Source organism: Marmota marmota, unplaced genomic scaffold, assembly GCF_001458135.2.
Source record: "Marmota marmota marmota unplaced genomic scaffold, marMar, whole genome shotgun sequence".
Taxonomy (NCBI): domain Eukaryota; kingdom Metazoa; phylum Chordata; class Mammalia; order Rodentia; family Sciuridae; genus Marmota; species Marmota marmota.
In genome coordinates, this window is record NW_026000185.1 from 20,316,721 (window position 1) to 20,326,410 (window position 9,690).

A 9,690-nucleotide genomic window follows, 5' to 3' on the forward strand; every position below is an offset into this window, starting at 1 on the left:
CAGGCGGGGAAGCCAGGGCAATGGCGTCTGTGGGCCTGGAAGGCAGCGCCTGGGTGGCAGCCACACATGAGCCTTGCTTCAGGACACAGGGTGGGGCCCTGCCAAGCCCCCAGGTTCCCCCCACAGGAAGAAACAGAGTGGGCGGTGGGAGGAAGGAGGGAGGCACAGGCCTTGGGTCACAGAAGAAGGGAGAACCAGGAGGCATGGGCCATTATCACCTCTGTCTCGGGGAGAACTAGGGCAAGAAACCCTGAGGACAGTCCTGGGCTGCATAAGGACAGTTCACCCAAGGACGGCCACATAGAATGCACATGAAGGAGCTTGAAACCTCCTCTCACCCAGTGACACCACAGCCATGTTAACATCCTAGTGCAACACACTACATGTGTGTGGCGGTGATAGTGTAAATAAACCTACTGTGTGGCCAGTGGTATAAAAGTAGAGCACGTGCAATTATGTACAAGTACAGCATACTTGATGATAGTAAGGGACTGTGCTACTATTTAGCTACTCACTATACTTCACTTCTGATCATTAGAGTGTAGTCTCTTTATGGAAAAATATACAGGAAAGCAATACACCAGCAGCAGCCTGCACCATGCAACTCATGTTTACTTCATCTTTTGTTTCCCCCAAGAGGCAACATGGAGGTGGGTGCAGTGGCCCAAGTCTACAATCCCAGAGACTTGGCAGGCTGAGGCAATAGGATCACATGTTCAAAGCCAAATTCAGCAACTTAGCGAGGTCCTAAGCAACTTAGTGAGAGCCTGTTTCAAATTAAAATATAAGAAAGTGGCCAGGACAATTCTCAAGCACCCCTGGGTGAAATCCTCAGTACCAAAATAATTCTCACAACTACATGATTGTCCAATGATGCGCATCTAGGAAGAATTTAGGAAGATCTGGTGACCCATGACTACATTTTGTCTTTTTTGCCAGTTTGGTTTTGTTTGAAGTTGAGGAGTGCGTGGAGCCATGCCTGAGAGGCCAAAGGTTCACACTGAATAATTGATTATCAACTTTTGGTTGAATTACCACATAGATGATTAGAAAAGTGCCCGGAAGGGTAAGGCTCCCTGAGGGTTTTGCTGACCCAGCACACTCAGGTCAATGGTGCCCAGGTCAGGAGACAGAGGTGACTGCACCTCCAAACCACCCTTTGGCAACTTTCTAGTTCCTCCCCTCAAGGGTGACAACTGTCCCCATACCTCATCACTCTGGCAGTTTAGCTTGTCAGGGTCCCAACTTGGACATCTCGTGGATGGGCAGGGAAGGGGCTGGACACTTGGTGGTAACTGGGGAGGTGGGGGCTCCCTGCTGAGCTCCTCAGACAGCACAGGGCAGGGTGCTGAGGGTCTCAGGGCAGGTGCCCCTCCCTGGGGCCTCAAGGGTGTGCCTCCGTCCCATAGCAGTCAAGATCCCTGGGTCTGTACACGACTTGGAGTCTCCTTGGAAGACCATGCGCAGAGGGGTACTGATGACCTCACTGCAGCAGTTGGCCATGAACTTGTTTCTGTAGATCAGGAAGTCTGGTGACAAGTGAGGGCAGCAGCAGGGAAAGGACCTGATGTCCAGGCCCAGAATGAGGCTCCTTCCACTCACTGGTTCCTACTCCATGTGGGGATACTCCAGCCTCAGGGGACTATGTGGTCAAATCTGGAGACAAGGTCGCTATGTGGGTCAAGGCCGAGGGAGGGGATGAGTAGTGGATCCTGGCAGAGATGGTCAATTACAGCCACACCATGAACAATTGAGTGGACCCCCCACTCCCGCCTCAGCTGTACCTTGCTCAGCACACCCTCTCAGTTGACATTTTTCAGCCTGTCTGCACAGTGGGAGAAGAGTTTTCCCAGAGGACACCTGGGCAGGGAGGTGTGGGAGGCACTGGGCTCCTCAGGCCAATTTCCTACCCTCTATCTCCTTTCTCTTTCTGGCTCCCTGGCTTGCAGTGGGCACCTGGCTACACCCAGTGTCCTCCTTCCAGTCCCCCACAGGTATGAGGTAGATGACTTGATGAAGAAGGCAAAGAGTGAGTGTCCAGCTGGGAATGGGGTGGCCAGACTCCTGACAAGTGGACCCCCCTGGCCCTGGGCTAATTTGGTCTCCCCTCAGGACACACACCTTGAGCAACAGGTGCATCATCCCACAGCCCCAGTGGAAAGCCATCCCTGAGAAAGACCCCGAGGCCTTATCCAGAGGTCCAGCTCCTGTTGTCTTACATATCTGGACCACCTGCTTCTCCAGTGCCCTGATACCTACAGTGTCCTGACCACAGACAGTAAGGCAGCCTCCACTGAGAGGCCCACTATGACACCAGGACCCCAGACAGGGCATGGGATCATCTTCTTCCCTTTTTTCCTCTCATGGCCTCACAACTTCAAGGACCTGCCTCTACCTGGTGAATCCCTCCTGCCCAGCCTGACCCTGAGCCTGCCTCCCCAGGGAGCAGGCTGTTCTGCCTGTCTGTCCTTCCTCATCTGGGCAGAGTAGCGCAAGCTGGGTGCACGTGCCCAGACCTCCTGACTCCTGCTTTCACCCCTCTTGCTGACGCCGACCCATGTGACCTGGGTCCCATGTAACCTAATTCAGGCTGAACACAATTCCCCCTGTACCAGCCTGTGACCCTCTGGGTTGTGTCTGATCTTCTTAACACAGAGGTCCTGAATGGTACCAGACACCTTGCTGTTCTACCATGACCCTTGGGGATGGAGTCTCATCTCATCCTTCCTTCCCACTGCTCTTTGTCTTCTGCCCTAGGACACCTTCACTGAGGACCAGCTCTGGACAGCAGGGAGTAGGAAGGGGTCCTGGTCCTATCTGCATCCTACAGGCCCTGGATGTAAACTCCATCCTGTTTGAAGACACCTCCTATGCAGATGGCTGCTCCCCTCCACTCAGTGTAACCCAGAGGTATGTGGTGGCTTATAGGAAGTCCAAAAATAAGGGAAGTTGTCTGGGAGACTAGAGGGAGGAGGCAACAGAGCGTCTTACAGGATCCTCTTCTCTCATGTCCCTGGGCCATCCCTCTGCACACCCACTTTCCCACCCAGGCAGGGCTGGTGAGCACCACAAGCTGCGGGGTCAAGGTCCCTACTTGGTCCCAATGGGATTTACTTTGTCTCAGTTTCCTCCTGGATTCCAAGAGAGCCTCTTGTTGGACACATCATGTTTTATTCCTGAGGTCATGGGTCAGGCTTGTGCCCATGCTCCCCCTGCAGTGGCTCCCCACGACACCACTCAGAGCTGCCAACGGAAGTTGAACTTGCAGCCTGCCATCTTCTTAGCATAGTGGGCACCAAAGCGCTCATTCTGGGCCACAGTGAAGACAGATTTCCAGTCCCCCACGATGCCTGGGGAGGGAAAGAAAGTGGCCTAGGTCCCACCCACACAGGTGGTCCCAGGTGGCTCAGGGCACGCTCTGGCAGTTGCTTCCACCCTCCCTTCTCCAGACACCCACCCTGGCCAGCACACACCTTTCCTCATGAAGGGAGAAACACTGTGGTCCATCATCTCAGTTGGTATGGTGGTGTAGTTAGCCATGGGATTCTTCTTCATCTCCTTGAAGGATGTGTGCTGGACAATGTGATCCACTGTCTCCTCTGACAGGGAGCGCCCCAGAAACTCCAGGATCTTTTTAATCTCCCTTTTGGGGTCCTGAAACAAGAGACAGGCTCATTAGAGGGGGCCTGGATTACTTACAGTGCAAACACAAGGGAAGTCCCCTCTCTGGTGTCACAAGCGGGGAGCTGGCCCCTTCCACTTGGAAACTTCCCAGCCCTAACTCTTCGCTCTGGGCCTCTTTCCCTGGAGCAAAAAGACTAGCTCTCAGCCTTAGGGTCCTGGAGTGAGCCCTGCTTGGTGCCTTAGGAGAGAGGACAGGGACAGTCTTCCTTTAGAACTGTGGTCCCAGGCATGGCACAGGCCCTGGCAGGAAGACATGAGAACAACAAACAGCTCATCTGTGACCACATGTGTAGCTGACCCAGGTGCTAGGAGATAAGGCCTGTGCTGGGTCCTGAGCTGAGCTGGCTCTGTGGCCAGGAATGGGAAGAGTGTGGGGAATCCTGGATTGGGTGGGCCTACCAATGGGGAGGGTCCTGAGGGCCTGGGCAGGTCCCCTGATGTTCCTGTCCCCCAGATAGGACATGCAGAGAAGTGTTAGAATGCAGTCTCACCTCCTTCAGCTCTTCATAGAAGAGGTAGAGCACAGGGTGGGTGCGGCTCAGCTACCCCCACTCCAGCACATGCTGGTACCATGACCCAAAGGACACTGGGGAAGGAGTAAAGTCCAATTGGTATGAGTTTTAGGTGGGCTTCCTCAGCTCCATCCCTCTGCTTCCTCCATGTTGGGGTCCACCTTGTCCATCCATGAACTTCTCCAGGAAGTTGTCCCAAGTGCCAGGTTCAGGGTGTCCCTTGGCCATTTTGTAGAAGTTGTAATAGGAGACAGCCACGTCCTTTGCGTTGCGGGCAACATAGATTACCTGCAGGGACAGACGACACCACTGCCAGCTACACCACCCCACGTGCACACCCCAGGACTGCCTGCCCTCCTGCCTGCCTGGCCTGCTCACAGCACCCATAGGGGGAGTTCCTTCTCAGCTTGACAAGGGAACACACTGAGGCCTTGAGGCTGACTTGCTGGAGACCTCAGGGATGGCTATGGCAGCTGGGATCTGAACTTAGATTTTTAAAAAATATTTTTTGTTGTAGATGGACACAATACCTTTATTATTTATTTATTTATCTATTTATTTATTTATCTATTTATTTAAGTGGTGCTGAGAATCAAACCCAGTGCTTCACATGTGCTAGTCAAGTGCTCTACCACCCAGCCACAACCTCAGTCCCTGAACTCAGCTTTGATGTGAAAACCCTGGCTGGTCTCTGGAGCCTTACTTCATACTAATCTTACCCCCCTTGAATTACCCCACACACCCAGATGAGAACAAGGCAGGCAGAGGACCCTCCAGCTCCTCTGAGAGCCTCTGAGCCGCAGGGCTCCCCTGTCCTCAGGTCTGAACTGAAGAGTCTCACTCTCCTCATGTTTTGCCCACCACAGTGAGGACAGGTTGTCTTTCCACTTGAGTAGAGACAAAGCTGGAATGGCCTAGTGAGTCCCCTGCCACTCACCTTCACCTTCTGATCCAGAAAACTTTGGGGAAGCAGGGTCAGTTGCAAGTGTGTTCTGAGGAGCCAAGGGGCAGGTGTATCTTTCAAAATTTCTATACCTAAGGTGCAGGCAGGAGAAGATGTGATGAGGTGGAGCCCATTCCTCTAAGGTCACCTCCCCCAGAATCCTACCACTCACCTGTGGAAAGCCCTGGCCATTTCAACTCAAGGATAGGCACCCATTCATAAATTGGGGCCCGGTGACACTTCTCTAGGCTACCACCCTGGTAGATCATTTCCATGATCTCAGTTACCCATGTGCTACCTGGAAAGAGAGAGAAACAGAAGTGACCAGAGTGGAGGGCCAGGCCCTGCTGATCAAGGTGGACCCTGCAGCCCCAATGGGCTCTCCTCACTTATCAGACTTGGGAAAGTTGCTGATGAGCACGTCATCAGGCCAGGCTTGGAAGCTCTGAATTGACTCCACCATCTCTCCAACGTACTTGATCAGCGGGACCCCCTTCACATTGACCAGCGGCTGGCGGTAGATATCCTGGACCCGCTCCATGCTGCCGAGTCAGGGACCAGCGCCTGGTGTGCTTCTCTGAGTCCCATCACAAAACAGCATTTGCTGGATGGTTGCTCTGAGATACTGAGGCTTCAGGAGGTCCTGTATTTGCCCAATCTCACTAAGCTAGTAAGTGGCAGCTGGATTAGAAGTCAGATCTATCCCCAGTGCAGTGGTTCACAGCTCAGGCTGCACCTGCTGCTCACCTGCAGAGCTTTCCAGGACCCCAGTGCCCTGGCACAGCCCAGAGCCATAGAAGCCATCTCTGGAGCTACAGTTCAGAAACAGTTGTGGAATCTTTCCAGAAAATCCTAGCAAGTACTTCAGCATATGAGAAATTCCTCCATTGTCTGTCTCCCTTATTTTGTTTGTTTTGTTTTGAAGGTTTATGGTACAAGGGATGGAACCCAGGGTTTCTACCTGCTAGCTAAGACCTCTACCACGGAGACCACTGACTGTCCTTGCCCAGCCTGCCTGGCCTAATTGCTCGTTGGTCAACTTGACATGAGACTTTGTGCTCATGTCACAGCCTACACTCCGTGGGCTCCTCTCTGTGCTGAGTCCCTTCCAGAGCTCCAGGGGCCCTTTACATCCAGAAACACACTAGGCCAGCCTGAGCAGGAACCCCATTTGTCCAGTCTAGCTCCCTCTGGGCTTCAAGACGAACATGACAATTGAGCAGGGGAACTTGCTGGGAAGCCACATTTGCATGTGAATGAGCAAAATTCTGATGACTCAGCAGAAGAGAAGAGGGAGACCCAGACCAGGCTGGATTTATCCTTTTGAGATGGGGGTGTCCTTGGGGAATGAACAGAAAGGGTAGTAGTCCCAGACAAGGGACCTGTTCAAGCATTAGGAGCACTTGGAAGACGTTGGAATCAGGAGCTGGGCAGGACAAGGGGGGTCTGGCCCAGCCACCCCAACTCTGGCATTCACCTGGCCTCTCAAGGTCCTGGTCTTGTGGGCATGCAGGAGGTATATGTAGGTGTGGAGTGGAGAGTGTGGCTCTGTTCTCTGAGCAGAGGTTTTAGGTCCAAAGTAGAAGGGATGAGGAGGCAGCACTGGAAATTGTGCCCTCAAAAAAGGGTAGGGTTTGAGGAGTGGGGATGTCACTGTGCCCCTGCTTCAGGCCCAGACACACACCTTTCATAAAACTCAACATATGGGTTTCACATAGAAAACCAAAGGAGTGAGATGAGGAGAAAGAGCCCAGGGGTCACATGTGTTCTCAGCTGTAATCTGGTTTCTGAAGTGCTCCCTACACGCATGCCTTCAGGAGAGGCAACACACAGCTTTTTCTAATGGACCATGTAAAAGAGGGAGAGCAGAGGGGAAAGATGGGGTGCAGGTCAGCTCACCTTTCTGCTGGCTCCAGGCAAGTGTCTTGGACACCAAGGGCTCAGGCCAGAGCAGCCTCTGGTATTCTGGGATCTGCAGATTCTGAAAACCAGGGTAAGTCCAGAGTGCTGAGTGGGCGGGGCCAAGGGACTGGGGGAAGAGCAGAACAAGCAAGGCTGTTTTGAGGCAGCATGGGATGGGAAAGACAAGGATGCCAGAGCCTACTAGCCTTGGAGTAGACCCTGCTTCATGGCTCCTGTAGGACCTCAAGGAGCGTGGCTCACGGCTGGTGGAGCACAGCCCACAGGTGCTTTTCTTTCCCTGGGCTGAGGAGGCTGGACAGGAAGATTACAAGGTCATATGGAGGGAGAGCTCCCCACCTTCTCTGCCTTTATCTATTTGGATTACAATCAAATTCTAGCTGGACACTGAAAGTGGGAGTCTCCTGAGCCCCCCTAGAATAATGTGTCCTCAGCGCCAAGCTGGACAAAGCCAGGCAGAGGGGGCTTCCAGGCAGGGGAGAGGCTGGCCACATGTTTGGGCCAGTGGTCTCTCCTCCCATTTCTGTTCCCTTGACAGTGGCCTCCCTGCAGATACCATAAGTTTCCCTTGACACAAAACTTTTTTGATTGCACTCAAATAAAAACTGTCCCATCTGTGGTGGAGGGGAGTGGTAAAGAAAAGTTGTAGGGCTGGGCATGGTGGCACACACCTGTAAAACGGTGGCTCGGGAGGCTGAGTCAGGAGGATTTCGAGTTCAAAGACAGCCTCAGCAACTTAGTGAGGCCCTAAGCAACTTAGCGAGATGCTGTCTCTACATGAAATATAAAAAGTTCTGGGGATGTGACTTAGTGGTTGAGTGCCCCTGGGTTCAGTACCCAGTACCAAAAATAAAAGATGTTGAGAAAAGTCACAGGGTCAGGGTTGGGGAGGCTGAGGTTTCCTGCATGTCTGTCCAGTATTCCTGTGGAGATAGGAGCATGGTCAAAGGCAGCCTAGGGGATGAATGTGGGTAGGGAGGGTGTGGCCAAAATAACCTCTCACCTCTTCTAGTTCCAAGCCATCTTCCTCAGTGCCCACCTGGCACAGCCAATTGACTCCCAAAGCAGTGAGTTCTCATAGCTGTCAAGGGTGCTCTTGGTAGCATATGATACAGAGTCAGTTTGTCAAGCTCCCTGCAGCCCTGGCTCTGGGTGCCAAGGATTCAGCTGCCCCAGCCTGGACTGGACCACTGGGCACCCTCTCTCCAGAGCTAGGCAAGACTAGAAAGAGGACAGCACTCACCTAGGACATTGGCCCTCAGGGGCAGAAGCTGCCCTGGCTCTTCCTCAGGAACTCCTCTGCCAGGCAGATCACATGAGTCTTTAGGGGACAGCCAGGATGTGGCAACACAGGGGACAGTCAGTGGTGGCAGATAAGGAAAGGATGGCAGGAGATATGTTATTTACACTTCCTGAGAGCTCAGTGGAAGCCAGGCCTCCAGGTTAATTCTGCATTGATTGAACCTCTGCCCTGAGGTGGACTCTATTCTAAAAGTGCAAACAAGAACTGCCCTCCTGGAATTGAGTGTGAAGAGTGGAATGTGGGAGACCAACCTCCCATGTGACTGAGTCCCTCCCTGGCTGGGCAATTGAGGCCTCAGGCAGCAGCCATGCTGCTAGACTGCCCTGCCCTTTTTGGGTTCCAGGGATGGTGTCTTCGTGTAGAGGCATGTCTCTCCACAACCCCAGGGATCCAATCACCTCACCTGTCCTTAAAACATTGCCCTCCTTGACCTTCATTGGACAGGATTTCCCCCAGAATTTAGAGTTCCCCAATAAAAGCCCATTCCAAAGTGTGCTTGCGCTCTCTCTCTCTCTCTCTCTCTCTCTCTCTCTCTCTCTCTCTTTCCTCTCATGTAGATCCAAGCTCCCCCACTGGGAAGGTTGAGGCAGAGAGCAAGAGGAGCCATCCCAGAGCTTGGGTTTAAAGCAAAATTGTGTGTCTATGTTTTATTTCTAACTCCCTGAGAATCTCCCTGAGTGACGTATTCAAACTAAAAAGTTTTTTTCTCAGCAAGAGAAACAACAAGAGAGGTAAATAGGGAGGCTACATCCTGGGAACAAATTTTTACCCCTCACACTTCAGATAGAGCTCTAATCTCCAGAGCATACAAAGAACTCAAAAAATTAAACAACAAGAAAACAAATAACCCAATTCAACAAAAGGGCCAAGGATCTGAACAGACACTTCGCAGAGGAGGATATACAATCAGTCAACAAATACATGAAAAAATGCTCAACATCTCTAGCAATCAGAGAAATGCAAATTAAAACCACTCTATGATACCATCTCACTCCAGTAAGAATGGCAGCCATTATGAAGTCAAACAATAACAAGTGCTGGTGAGGATGTGGGGAAAAGGGTACACTTGTACATTGCTGGTGGGACTGCAAATTGGTACAGCCAATTTGGAAAGCAGTATGGAGATTACTTGGAAAGCTGGGAATGGAACCACCATTTGACCCAGCTATTCCCCTTCTCAGACTATACCCCAAAGACCTTAAAAGAGCATACTACAGGGACACAGCTACATCAATGTTCATAGCAGCACAATTCACAATAGCTAGACTGTGGAACCAACCCAGATGCCCTTCAATAGATGAATGGATAAAAAAGTGGCATTTATACAC

The 9,690-nt window shown here is 52.1% G+C and overlaps 1 pseudogene; it reads right to left on the reverse strand.

Annotated features, from left to right (window-relative positions):
* Nucleotides 1-3,155: 3,155 nt before the first annotated feature.
* Nucleotides 3,156-8,280, reverse strand: LOC107146905 (annotated as a pseudogene).
* Nucleotides 8,281-9,690: the final 1,410 nt, after the last annotated feature.